This window comes from Hyperolius riggenbachi, chromosome 12 (assembly GCF_040937935.1).
Source record: "Hyperolius riggenbachi isolate aHypRig1 chromosome 12, aHypRig1.pri, whole genome shotgun sequence".
Taxonomy (NCBI): Eukaryota; Metazoa; Chordata; class Amphibia; order Anura; family Hyperoliidae; genus Hyperolius; species Hyperolius riggenbachi.
The window spans coordinates 199627259-199642088 of NC_090657.1; the positions used below are offsets into that span (position 1 = coordinate 199627259).

At 45.2% G+C, this 14830-nt stretch overlaps 1 protein-coding gene across 8 annotated transcripts in view; it reads right to left on the reverse strand.

The window, feature by feature from the left end:
- Window positions 1–14830, reverse strand: part of SULF2 (sulfatase 2) — a 504100-nt gene that overhangs the window by 298756 nt on the left and 190514 nt on the right. For 6 of the 8 annotated variants that reach the window (XM_068262649.1, XM_068262654.1, XM_068262653.1 and 3 more), the window contains one exon: window positions 5689–5757. The exons of the other annotated variants lie outside the window; for them this stretch is intronic. The gene's annotated coding sequence lies outside the window, so the exon portion shown is untranslated. The remainder of the gene's footprint in view (window positions 1–5688; window positions 5758–14830) is intronic. 8 annotated transcript variants of the gene reach the window in all.

Consider the following 14830-nt stretch of genomic DNA (forward strand, 5'->3'; position numbering starts at 1 on the left):
ACCGAAGTACGTAACTCTGCTGTGTTTAGACAGAGGAGATCTGTGCTGGTAGGGACACGTTATTGTGTCCCGTATACGGGAGCCACAAGCTTTGGTGGGGATGGGGGATAGGCAGAGTAGCACAAGGGATTTATAACTTACTACAGTATATGAAGAGGACCCATTGAATATATAATATACACCGGAGGTCCGCAGGTGCCAAAACCCTGTCTGCATCAATAGGAGTTCATGAAAGTTGAGGAACTGACAGCCTTTTTGTATTGCATCTCTTACAACAAGGGATTTCCATCTGCAAAACTGCTCTTCACTTTTAATTTTTTTGCAGTGCTGTGACTAACCTCTAAAGACAATCTAATCTGTGGACATTTACAAAAACACTCAGACTAGCCCATCTGGCATCGTCATTACAGAGATTATATTCCGGGGCGTGGCTAGCCGCGATGCTGTGAGGACGTCTCGCTCAGTAGCTCTCCCGGTCCGAGCACTTTCAAGGAGCTAATTCGCCTCTCACACCGGCTGGAGCCCGGCGAAACAGCAGCGACCTATCTCCCCAACACCAGAGCTTTCACCCGGCACCCTCCAACCTCATTTCGGCGGAGATCTCCGGACATCGTGGTACGGGCCGCAGAAGCAGGGGACTAAATTTTTAAGGCGGACTTGCCGCATCCGCACAAGTAAGTGCTGCCTGCCGCACCGCATTGCACCAGCATAAGCCAGCAACATAGCGGCCCTGCACACACGCTGACATTATGACAAAATACGGGCCAGCCCCATCAATCAGCCCCGCAGATAGACTAGCGCGCTTTGCGCATGGTGAGACCCAAAATGGCGCTGACTCCAATACCGCAACAGAGGAGGGGGAAACACAGCAAGCCGAAGCTGCCAGCCGTATAGAGGCAGAGGTGGACAGTGTCCCTGCAGCCCCACCTAAAGCCAAAAGAAACAGGTCACGTAAAAAGAAAGGGGACAAAGAACGACAGGGGCAGTCATCACAAGAGGAGGAGGAGGAGGAGGACACAGAACCCTCTCGTGCTGAGATCATGGAGGCCATAAAATCATTGCAGATCTCTCTAACTTCCAGACTGGACACCATACACACTGAATTGTCATTTGTCAAGCACGATCTGGCCAACCTGAGGGACAACTCTAAGGAAGTAGAAAGAAGGGTGGGTGAGATGGAAGACACTGTGAGACCTCTGCAAACCTCCGTAAAGGATGTGCAAAAGCTATCAGAGGGCCATACAATCAAAATAGACGATTTGGAAAATCGCTCACGGCGATCCAATCTCCGCTTTATCGGAATACCGGAAAAGGAAGAAGGGACTAATCCTGAAATATTTTTGGAAGAATGGCTGAAAGATTCCCTGCCGAGCATGCAACTCTCCCGCTCTTTTTGCATAGAACGCGCACACAGAGTGCCCGGAGGCCTCCCTAAACCAGGTGCTGCTCCAAGACCCATAGTAGCCAAACTTCTTAACTATCGAGATAAAATTGAGATCCTCAGAGCAGCCAGACAAGCCCCAGACATGCAGATTAACGGTGTAAAGATCTCTATTTACCAAGATTACTCTGCTGAGATCCAACGGAAAAGGGCCACTTTCTTCAGAGTAAAGCAAAGCCTGAGGGATAATAGTATTGACTACAGCATGTTATTTCCGGCAAAATTAAGGGTTCAATATAATGATAAAGCATTTTTCTTTACTGAACCAGGAGAAGCAATAAAGTGGATGGAAGCAAAAGGCATGAAAATTGCTCCACCCACTGGTGGACCTAAACGCTAAAACCTTCCGTATACATATCTGTAATCTAACTGGCTTGTTGTGCCACCTATACTGTAAATACAGAGGGAAAATAACACTAAGGCAATATGCTTGCTAGACGTTTTTCTAATTTCTCCTCTGTAGAGGTGTGCGTTACTCAGTAAGATGGTTGTTTTTTTCTCAACAAGTGGAACACTATCTATCTACCCTTGAAACTGTATATGGAATGTGTCTAAAGTTTTCAACTGTCTGGACTGCTTTATATACTGAATAATGGTTAATTATTGAATGTAGATTTATGCAGCGCAGGACTATGACCAAAAAAAAAAAAAAAAAAAAAAAAAAAAAAAAAAAAATAATAGATAGAGAAAACTAGTACACTAAAATAAATATATATCTGGGGTCATAATAATAATGACTATCCCCCATAGGGAAAATTGAAATGGCAAGGGGGGGGATGGGAGGGGAGAACTGGGTAGATTAGTAAAGTTATGTGTCAGCTAGCTGGGCTTTAGAGACGTGAGTTTTTTTTGACAACTGAAAATTCAGTGGAAGTCTCGGACCGGGACTGGCCTCGTTATAAACCTTCCCCGTTTGGTTATGCTGATTGTTTTGGGTTCTGAGGCTCTCCTCATGTTGGGCAGGGGGGCAGGGTGGGGAAAAGGGTTTTCTGTTTATGAGTGCACATGGGTAATTGGAAAACTTGTCATCTATACTAGTTTACTACAGGAGAGAGTTGGAATAGGGGTATGCAGTGCCTTAATATATTATAGCAGGAGTAATGTTACAACTTAAAATAATGACGTGGAACGTCAGAGGCCTGAACAATAGTATAAAAAGGAGACTAGTCTTTGACTACATAAAACAGCAATCTCCGCATATTGTCTGCCTACAAGAGACACATATCACTGGTGCCAGGGCCACGGTTTTGAAAAAACCATGGATAGCAAAATACTACTTAGCTCATTTTTCTTCATATTCTAGAGGCACAGCCATATTAATAGCCAAATCTTTTCCTGGAAGCGTGGATAATTTAAAAATAGACCTCAGAGGTACTTTTGTCATCATTAAAGTTACTATTGAAGGGAAACCTTTAACAATTGCTTCAGTATATGCACCACCACCATTCTCCAACACCTTTTTGGAACAAGTCTCTTGTAAGCTTCACAATATTGTGAAAGGCCCTTTATTGATTGCTGGGGATTTCAACGCAGTATTGGATCCAACACTGGACAGGTTGAGTAAAGGGGGCAGAACTTATCCGGCTCTTGTAAGTTGGCTTAGCACATATGGGCTGAGAGATATTTGGAGGTGGAAGTACCCTGAACAGAGAGAATATACATGCTACTCAGATTCATACAAAACGTTGTCACGGATTGATATGATGTTGGGCACTGATGATATCCTGTCTTGTGTTCAGAGTATTCAACATCTTACGCACGGAATTTCTGATCATACGCCCATAATGTGTTGCTTGCAGATTAAGGGACCACTAGAAGGAGGGCTGTGGAGGATGGGTCCATGGTGGCTGGAGGAACAACTGATTCTCCTGGAATGTAAAAAAGGCTATAGCTATTTTTGGGCTGAAAATGAGGGATCTACGGATTTGTTGACTTGCTGGGATGCTGGTAAGGCTGTTCTGAGAGGTTCGTTTAGATCAGCTTTATCAATAATCAGGGGCAATGAGACGGCTCTTCAATCATATTATGAATCTGATTCGGTTACATGCAGAACCAAATTTCTGGCAGACCCATCTGAAGAAAATTATGCTATATGGAAGGTAGCCAGACGTAAACTAGAATTAAAACTACTAGATAGAGCCAAAAGATGGGATATGATCCACACTCAGCAACAATTTGAGTTGGGAAATAAATGCAGCAAGGTCCTTGCCTATCTCCTTAGGGCAAATTTAGATACCTCGGCCATCCCAAGAGTACTTGATTCCAGAGGGGAGATCTGTACTTCATCCCAACAAATTGCAAACGCCTTTCAGGAATATTACTCCAATCTGTATTCTTCTAAACTGGGTGATGTTACTACTCAAACTGAGATATTCCTGAAGGATCTAAATCTTCCAATTTTATCTGACGAGGCCAGAGTGGCGTTAGACTCCCCCATAACCACAGAGGAGATAGAAATGGCCTTGCTGTCCTTTAAAAAAGGGAAAGCCCCTGGAATGGATGGCATTCCGATAGAATGGTACATAAAGAACAGAGCTTTTATGATTCCCAGGCTACAGGCGCTATTTCAGTATATAGCAACGATTCAAGATACCCCTCAGTCTATGAAAGAAGCATTGATTATTTTATTATTAAAACCTGATAAACCGCCAGAACAATGTGGGTCATATAGGCCCATATCGTTAATGAATAATGACACTAAGATATTAGCCAAAATAATAGCGATTAGACTACAACAATTTATCCATACAATAATCCATCCTGATCAGACTGGGTTCATTCCAGGTAGATCTACCAAATTAAACATTAGACGTCTCTTTTCTAATGTTCAATATCCGCACATTAATGCTGACACCCGGGTCATATTGTCTTTAGATGCCAATAAGGCGTTTTATTCCGTGGAATGGCCATATCTGATTAAAGTACTAAAAAAATTCGGTTTTGGAGATAATTTTATTAGGTGGTTCCAAATTCTGTATAATGCTCCTGTGGCTAGACTGAGGGTTAATAGTCACATCTCTCAACCATTTCAAATACACAGGGGCACCCGTCAAGGGTGTCCCCTGTCCCCATTTCTATTCTCTATAGCACTGGAACCTTTGGCGCAAGCTGTCAGAGATTCGGTGGACATAGTTGGACTCAAAATTAATAAGACGGAAGAACGCATCTCGTTATACGCAAATGACATGCTTATCTATTTGGCAGACCCAGGCGCATCACTTTCTGCGGTATTAAGGTTGTACGATGACTTTGGCAACATTTCGGGGTTATATATTAACTGGACAAAATCAATCTTGTTCCCTTTAGATGACTTTGATAGGTCCCTCATCTGTAGTTCCTCACAGCTAACTGTGGTGGAGAAATTTAAATACCTAGGAGTTTGGGTTCAGAAAGATAACCAAAAATTCATGGAGGCAAATCTTATACCAGCTCTAGAACATGTTGAACAAAAGTTAAAAAACTGGAACTCCTTACCTCTAAATATATCTGGGAGGGTACACTCCATAAAAATGGTGATAGCTCCTAAACTCTTATATCTTTTACAAATGTCCCCAACCTGGATACCACAATCTTTTTTCAAAAAACTTGACTCACTGATTTCAAGCTTTATCTGGTCTGGCTCTCAACCCAGAATATCCCTGGCGACCCTGCGGATGCCTGTTAACCAGGGGGGAATGGCCCTACCCAATTTTTTTATATATTATATAGCATCACAACTTACCCCGATTCAAAGTTGGCTGGGGGCGGATAGGCTAGATGCTAGTCTTCAAACTGAAGCAGACATGGCAACCTCATACGAGGCACTATGTAACGCAATCTACAGGTCAGGTATTCCTATAGACCAATCGGGAATGAATATTATTAACAATACTATCAGGATATTCAAAAAGGCAACCAAAATAACACAGATAGAATCCAACCAGATCTCCCCTAGTGCGCCACTATGGTATAATAAGAATTTGCCGGAGTTGTTGCCATTGTCAGAAGACACCTTTTGGAGACAATATGCAGTTAAATATTTACACCAATTATTCAGAGATGGGAAATTTAAAGATTTTCTGGCTCTACGTCAGGAATTTGGTATACCTAAGGGATCCTTATTCCGCTATTTTCAGTTACGGCATGCTATTCAGTCTCAACTGGGTCTGTCTGAAGTCCAAATATGTCCATCAAAATTAGAGACACTACTATTAAATAAAGATAAAGAAAAAATAATATCTAGATATTATAATTTTCTTATGACTTACACACAGAAGGGCAAGGTCCAAACTCTCTGTGATAAATGGAAGATTGAGGAGCTGACTTTGACCTCGGAACTGTGGGAAGAATTAACAGAAACATATCATAAAACAGTGATTGCATCTAGGGATAAAGTAACCCAACTTAAATGGCTACATCAGGTATATTATACACCACTGAAACTTGCCAAGATGGGGAATGCACATAGTGACCGGTGCTTTAAATGCAGCGAGACTGCAGCTGATTTTTTGCACTGTTCATGGTTTTGCCCCTTAGTACAACAATATTGGAAATCGGTAGTACATTTCTTACAAACAAAGTTAGACTTGCCTGCGACACTTTCCCCTTATCAATGCCTGTTAGGAATTTTGTCTGATGTTAGTTGCAATAAATACAAAAAGAGGTTAATTAGAATACTACTCTTTTATAGCAGGAAATGCCTACTTCAAAAATGGAAATTGCAAATTCTCCCTACCTTGGATGAATGGAAGACACAGGTGAATGCAAATATTCCTCTGTATAAACTTACATATCAGACGCGGGGTCAGTTCTCTATATTTGAAAAAATTTGGGGTTGCTGGGTTGACGCCACAGATACGGTTATTCCGCACCTGGACATTAATATATCTGTACAAGATCTTCATAGATAAATTAAGTTACCCTTGAGATGGATCAATGGGTCAGCTGTCGCTCCACGCAGAAAAAGTTCTAATAGTAACCTATTAGGTGAATGGTGAGGCACTATATGTCACTATTGGATGAATCTAATTTCAACTCTGTATTTCTTATGTTAACTGGATATCAGTATTTACTTTCTCTTGTATCTTTGAATATGCTGTATATTACCATGTATGCACTCGGGTTTTGTTCTCTTTTTTTTGTTTGTGTTAAATGTTTTTATTGTTGGCCTTGTTGGCCTAAAACTTCAATAAAAATTCTCTGTTAAAAAAAAAAAAAAGAGATTATATTCCTCCAGCATGATGTGAACATTACCAAGTTTATGACCTGTGCCTGCATGACTTTATGTATTGTCTTGATGCCAGAAGACTGGCTAATTAGATCCCTGCCCGAATAAGCAGGTGTGTAAAGCTCAGTACCTACCAGCAGATCACGGATGGATGATCGCGTTGTCGATGATCATTCACAGGTCCATGTGGCTGAATCTGTAAGAGTTGGTGGTGGCGTTGGTTATGAATGATTGTGTAAACGATCGCGGCAAAACCCACAAAAGTAAGTGAGGTTCGGAATGATCTTCCACAACATAATTGGACAAGGCGGTCAATCAAAAACGAACAATCAGCGCGGGAGGCGGGCATCGTGAAATATTGTTTAACGAAAATAATTTGGAAAAATCACTTGGTGGGTATGGGCCTTTAGTGTTCTCGCCAAAGTCAGAACGCACAGTTTGTATGCTCTTCCCGTGCTGGCGTGGGTTTCCTCCGGGTACTCTGGTTTCCTCCCACACCCACAAAAGATACAGGTGAGTGAATTGCCTTTGACTTCCCCTTAGAGTACGACGGAGATATGACTATGGCAGGGATGAGAGTGTGAGCTACACTGAGGGACAGCAAGTGAGATGAGTATGTACTCTGTAAAGCATCGCAGGAGATGGCAGCACAATATGGAAAAAATAAATAAATACGGTATATATATATATATATATATATATATATATTACATACATATATACACACACACAGACACACTCTTACTGTATGAACTGTGCAGTGAAATAAATCTATGCTTGTTCGGACATCAAACAGGTCCGATCTGGTCTTATCTAGGAAATAAATCTTAAAACCACAGCTGTAGGTATACACTTTGTAACAACCACTTGACTTAATTCATTGTGTCATGTGATTCCCGGCCTGCTCCTTGTTTTTCGATGCAGACTCGCTGTGCCTGACATTAAATACATAAAATCACATTGATTATGAGGCTTTATTACAAGCAGCACAGGCTATGTTCTGCCCTTGAAACGTCTTGTAAAGACACACAATGTATTACTAATAACTCCCATTTTCTGCCGCTCTTTCTAAGGAAAGCTGATCCGGCCCTGACAGAGCCTTCTACAGCAAGTGAGACATTCCAGCCACTTTTCTTCCCTTTCGTTGAAGTAACAGAAGGAGCTTTGTTCCTCCTAATTTATCTGGCTCTATGAGGATGCAAAAGCCATTTCCAATTCTTTCAAACGGCTTCTTTGATGGGAAGATTTTCAGGGTGGCTGTAAAACCTCAAGTGAATAAACTAAATAACACAAACTAGATCATTACTGTCAATGCGCAATCTAAAAATACAAAACAGAAAGTGAAAACTGTTGGAATGCATTTCCTTTTCCCAGACCTGACAGTCTGAATACAGGATCTATGTGTTCATGGACTACGGTATTTAGGTTTTGCAGCCAATAAATATAGCTGTGAGGTTTGTAGACAAAAGATTGTGAAACTTACCTCCTCCAGAGGCTTCCCCATTCTCCTCCGCCTGTCTGTTTCAGCTCTGAGGATTGAGGCCGCACTATGCCTGCGCAGTAGCACAGACCCCCTTGGGTTTTGGCGCAAAAAGTCGGGCCCATGCTTTTGCAGAGTGGATAGCGCTGGAACGGGAAGGTGGAGGAGGACGAAGTAGCGTCTGGCTCATCATTAAGGGGTGTACCCATCTGGGGCACTGTTAATTTACAATTGTATGGAAATGTACGCAACCGGAAAGTGGACCAATGCTGAAGTAGCAAATGCCCCCCGGGCTGCCCGAATCTGAAGTAATTAGGGCCGGTGTAATGTCAGCAATTGCAGCCCTGCACGTTTTGCAGCCCCGCATGCGCAGTTGGAGCCTGCGTCCCATTAAATTGTGCAGCCACGTAAAACGTCATAAATATCTCCGCTTCCGCACCACGTACACCCCCGAAATTTTCAGGGGAGGGAGGGGACACCCAGATCTAGCTCTGTGCCGAATTGCAGCCCCCGAGCCCCGCTAGTTCCCGAGACTGATTGCAGCAAACCTATCTCGGGAACTAGTGGGGCTAGGGGGCTGCAATTCGACACAGAGCTAGATCTGGGGGTCCCCTCCCTCCCCTGAAAATTTCGGGAGTGTACGTGGTGCGGAAGCGGAGATATTTCAGGTAAATAATGTCTAACTTCCCACTGAGCATGCACAATACTCAGTGAGGAAGGCTGCTTCCGGGCTGCAATATCTGACATTACACCGGTGCAGACCGCAGTCAGGTCCGCAGTGAGTGACACAGAGAGAGCTGTGCGCTCGAAGTTTGCAGCGGACGCTCACTAAGCCAGCCACCCCCTGCCCGGCCCGCCCCCTGTAACAGAGTCAGACTTACTTTACGGGCCGGCTAGAGGCTGATGATTGAAGATGCACGCGCTCCGCCTGCCGGTCTGACTCTGCCTCCATCCTCTTCAAGTGTCCAATCAGGGGGGCTGAGGCGGCCGTGGCGTGCATGCTGCATGAGCATGTTTACGCTATTTGGTTGGGACTTGTTGCCGCTTGTTGACTCTACCCCCTGCCTGGAGCCATTGCCACTCAGCTCACTCATCTGCTGAGAGGCAACCTGTGCCAGTGTCAGAGTGAGTGAGCCTTCTCTGCTGGGCCTGGGCTGGCTAGCTGGAGGAGTCATCGGACGGTCGGAGGGATCGTAGTCCTGCCTGGCAGACTGGGAGAGGGAGACTGTCACTCCACCTACCTAGCTAAACTGTGGAGGAGGAGACAGGAAGAGAGGAGGTCGGGTCCAGGTCACCAGAGGAGGTTTTTATAAATTTTGTTTTTGTACTTCTTGTTACTGTCTTTTTTCTTGAGTTTTGATTCATTGGCGGCAGGGGAGGGGGGAGGCAGGCAGTTAGGCATCAAGCAGGTCATTGGAGGAGGAGTGTGTGGGGGGGTGTTGTTAGGTGTCAGACCGATAGTTTGTATGGGAGGGGGGGTAAGGCATCAGGTAGGTAGTTTGTGTGTGTGTGGGGGGGGGCTGTTAGTCATCATGAAAGAGGGGTTTAGGGTTAGGCGGCAGGTAGCTTTAGCCAAATACATTAGCAGGGCTGCTAGGCAACTGGTATTGCTAAAAAGGAAATAAACATGGCAGCCTCCATATTCTTCTCACTTCAGTTATCCATTAAGCATTCCATCAAACTCACTTTCCGACAAGCATACGCTCTAACGTAGGCTATTCCCCTTCATCCTCTGGCCAAGTTGTGCTCCTTGCTAAATATTACCTAACATTACACTGCCTCTAGGTAGTGGCAGTAGGGTAGTGCCTAAATTTGCTATACATTTTGTTTATCATGTTACATCTGTCACTGTAATTGCTATGTCTACCAATTCTGCATTATGTACCAGTGTGCATATTTTTGTGTATATCATTGTCTGTTTTGAGGGGCGAAACTAGGCTTAATAGGGCCAACCTACAAAAATGATAGCATGGGGCCCCCTTGGTCCCCGAACCCCATGCGGGTCATGTGATCGGGAGCTGGCACATTTGCTGTGATTCAGTGCCTGGAAGCAGGAAAACATTACACACGCTCCCACTACTCTGCATGGTGGGAGGAGGTAGCGGGGACAGTTTTTGCCAGTGAACGGGGGTGTTTTTTTGCTAATTGGCTGAACTTGCAATTGGGGAGAGCAAGAAGGGGCCCCCGAAACCTCCGGGCCCCCCTGCGACGACTGATTGTTACGCCCATGTCTGTATCATTATCTACCCCATGCTTGTTTCTTACTCTGTACACTGCCATGGAACATGTTGGCACTTTATAAATCAATAATAAACATAATATCCACTCTCTCAGACACAACACCTGATTTATGTCTCTGATTAGTGGTAATAACAGGCTGCTGCTCCTCCCCCATACAGAATCCTTACAGTAATTAAGTTACAAGAGCCTTCTTGGCTGCGTCGCATCTTCACAGCTGACAGAACGCTTGTTCCCGAATCCATCACGCCTCTGTAAGTGACAGATTCAGCCTCTCACCAAACACACAATTACAAGATGGGAATTTGCAGATTCATTTTTTTGAATGTTTACTAAGCCTATGGCTGCCAGACACGTACCGTTAACCTGCCGCTTGCTGAGCTCTGACCCTCGCAGCGAGGCGACCGGTCTAGTGACACTAACACGCGCATCATTACGGGGTAATTGAGGTTAATGGAGAAGATTCCAGTTCTTAGAGCGAGCGCAGCCACACATTCAAACACACCGCCTGCTCCGCACCGACAGATTGCACAGCACACAGCAAGCCGTAATTACGGGAAAAACGTACATCTGTCATGCTAATGAGCCTCAGTAATATTTGTCTCTTCCTACCAACGTGTGAAGACAACAATCATAGGATTTACCAGCAAAAGATTGAAGCTGCGGCATAGTAATCCAGAGCGACTGAATTGCTTTTATTATGTTTCATTACAGCCGTCTCCGAGCGTAAATCTTATAAACGATTTTAGGGGGGAAATAAGGGATATTTCACTGACTAGGAACAGACTGGTGAAGGAGTACGAGGTACTAAACTCTGTGAAGCTGACTTATGAAGACAGGTGAGTGTATGAAAGTGGAAGAATAGTGCATCAGTTTCCAGAGCAAATAAAGTTACATCTGCAGCAAGAATTCTGACTGGTTGTCCTGGGAAACTGCTCAATATTTGCTCCAGATTGCACCTGTCATGGAAAATCAGTCCGTTACACTGATCCTTCATCCAACCATATTTTCACAATGTGATTCAGTCTTTATTTAAGTGATACTATAGAGCAGGGGTGTCAAACTCAAATACAAAGTGGGCCGAAATTGTACACTGGGACCTAGTTGCGGGACGAAATTGTACCCAGGGATCTAGTCGCGGGCCAAAATTGTACACAGGGACCTAGTCACAGGCCAACCTCAATGTCTACTGGCCATCTTCCTCCCTTATAAAGTTCTCTGGTGTCTAGTGGTTCTCCCTCCCCTGTGCAGTTCCCTGGTGTCTAGTGACCCCCACCCTCCCCAATACAGTTCCCTGGTGCTTAGTGCTTTCCCCCTACCTCCCCATATGCCTTCCTTGGTGTTCTAGGATTTCACCTCTAATATAGCTTCCCTGGTGGTCTAGAGTGGCCAAAACATAATGAAAGGTAGGGAAACCACTTGAGGGCCAAATTAAATGGCTCTGAGGGCCAAATTTGGCCCGCGGGCCGGAGTTTGACATATATGCTATAGAGGCTTGGGTGACAGAAGAATAGTGGTGAGCATGGGCGTCCGCAGAAAATTTTCCAGGGGGGGGGCAAAAAGGCGGGGAAGAAGTGGCACACCACGCCGAAGATTCCGGTGGAGCTATGCGGAAAAATGGGTGTGGCCATGGACCAGAATGTGGGTGTGGCCATGGGTGGAGACAAATTTACATGAACTTAGCAATGCTGGGACATTAGATTAGGACAGTGGTGGCGAACCTTTTGGAGGCCGAGTGTCAAAACTGCAACCCAAAAGTCACTTATCTATCGCAAAGTGGCAACAGCAATTTAAACTAAATACAAACGTTTTTAACTCATACATGAACATTATGGAAAATCCAAGTTGAAAATAAACTGTGAAGATAAACAATTTCATCTATCCTACATCTGAAAACATTTTTTTTTAGAACCTCCCAGTTTTATTTTCTGTTTTAAAAAGCTAAAAAAGTTGGTTTAATGCTATTGTCTCATATGATGATGATAATTCAGCTTTTCCCATAGTCTCGCAATTAGCAATCATGTGACCCCCAACAAGACAAATTCAGCAATCATGAGGCCTCCATCAAGACAAATTCAGCAATCATGAGGCCCCCAACAAGACACATTCAGCAATCATGAGGCCCCCAACAAGACAAATTCAGCAATCATGAGGCCCCCAACGAATCATGAGGCCCCCAAAAAGACACATTCAGCAATCATGAGGCCCCCAACAAATCATGAGGCCCCCAACAAGACACATTCAGCAATCTTGAGGCCCCCAAAAAATCATTAAGGCCCCCAACAAGACAAATTCAGCAATCATGAGGCCCCCAACAAGACAAATTCAGCAGTCATGAGGCACATATATAGACAACATTTCACATAAATAGGCAGAATGCCCCCTTAATATGGTAGACACCTCTCACCTGGCTTCTCAATTCTCCTCTACTGGCTGCTGTGCCTGGCTAGCCTGGCAATACTGTTTTTGGCTGGATTGGGGATGATGTGTGAGCTAAAAGGCCTTGTGGTGATGCTGTGGCCGGGCTGGCTTGCGGTGATGCTGTGTCCGGGCTGGCGGTGATGCTGGGCTGTGCTTGGCTGGCTGAAGTAAATGCTGGCCTGACTGGTGGTGATGCTGTGGCCTTTTTGACAGTGATTCTGGGCTGGGTGGCTGGTGGTGATGCTGGGCTGGCTGGCCTGGATAGTTTAGGTAGTGACAGGTGCCCCCTAGTTTAGGTAGCGCCAGGAGCCCCTAGTTTAGGTAGCGCCAGGAGCCCCCCAGTTAGGTAGTGATAGGAGCCCCCCAGGTTAGGAAGTGACAGGTGCCCCCAGGTTAGTTAGTGACAGGGACCCCCAGGTTAGGAAGTGACAGGCACCCCCCAGGTTAGGTAGTGCCAGGCGCCCCCCAGGTTAGGAAGTGACAGGGACCCCCAGTTTAGGTAGTGACAGGCGCCCCCCAGGTTAGGAAGTGACAGGGACCCCCCATTTAGTTAGTGACAGGTGACCGCCAGGTTAGGAAGTGACAAAGACCCCCAGGTTAGGTAGTGACAGGGACCCCCAAGTTAGGTAGTGACAGGGACCCCCAGGTTAAGTAGTGACAGGAGCCCCCGCAGATTAGGTAGTGACAGAGACCCCCAGATTAGGTAGCAACAGGGACCCCCAGGTTAGGAAGTGACAGGTGCATACCGCAGGTTAGGTAGTGACAGGAGCCCCCCCCCCCCCAGGTTAGGTAGTGACAGGAACCCCCAGGTTAGGTGGTGACAGGTGCCCCCCCAGATTAGGTAGTGACAGGGACCCCCAGATTAGGTAGTGACAGGTGCCCCCCAGGTTAGGAAGTGACAGGAACCACCAGTTAGGTAGTAACAGGCGCCCCCCTTACCTTGACAGCCCAGCTTCAGACCTCAAAATCAGCCGGCGACCCGACCAGTAAGAGCGGACGCACGGACGCACCACGCTCTATATGCGGAAGTGATGTCACTTCCGCATATCAGTGCAGTATGCTAGGTTCTAGCGCCCGCACTATTGGACGCCGCCTGATCGAGGTCTGACGCTGGGGATGGGAGCAGTGGCTAGAGGAGGAGCAGCGGCGGCCGGGGGGCAGCGGGCATCCAGGGCAGCACAGATGCCCCAATTTGCCCGACATACGGACGCCCGTGGTGGTGAGACTCTATACTACACAGCCTTGCCACCTTAACAGTAAGGCCTGCTGCCCTAAAGAAGGATTTGGTGAGCCCTGAGTCGATGTTTGGTATGACTTCCTAGTTTGGAAGTGCATGCTTGTCCCCTCCCACCTGTTTCTACCCCATGTCCTCACACCTTTCCATGCTCTTCCTGTATTAGCCAAACCTCCCTGGTCCATCTTCCTGCCTTACTATATAGCTACCAAAAAGAAAGAGGTGTTATTTGTTATTTTCCACACCTGCCCTAAGTTAGTACCTGGCACCAGCTTGTATACTCCAAACCTCATAGTTGTAAACCAGGTGAAGAGGCTGAGAGATGGGTGTATGCAGTGTAAAATGGCCTGTGGCATCAATCCTAACAATTGGTAGAGATGAACAACTGAAAGGAATGCCAATTTCTCAAGAAAGCTGGAGTTTATTTTCTAAGACCTTATATCAAAGCTGCCAAAAACAACCACAGGGGTTCTACATGGTTGATATTGTGGTGAAACCCCTCCCATAGTGTGATGCCATGACCATGGTCCTGACAGTTTGCTTGTGGGAAATACCGTAACAGCTTGTTACAACTGCCACGCAACCAGTATCTCCCTCTGTGTATAGAACTCTCAGTAACGAACATTCCACACAGATCACCAGGAAAAGATTTTACAATGGGCAAACACAAAATAATGAAATAAATAATAATAAATATAATAATAATAATAAAAGTAAATATTGTACAAAATAAGCAATTTTATACATTATGTTATTTTCTCAACAGTTCCTCTAACAAATAAAGCACGTCATGAAAGACAGGATAAATCC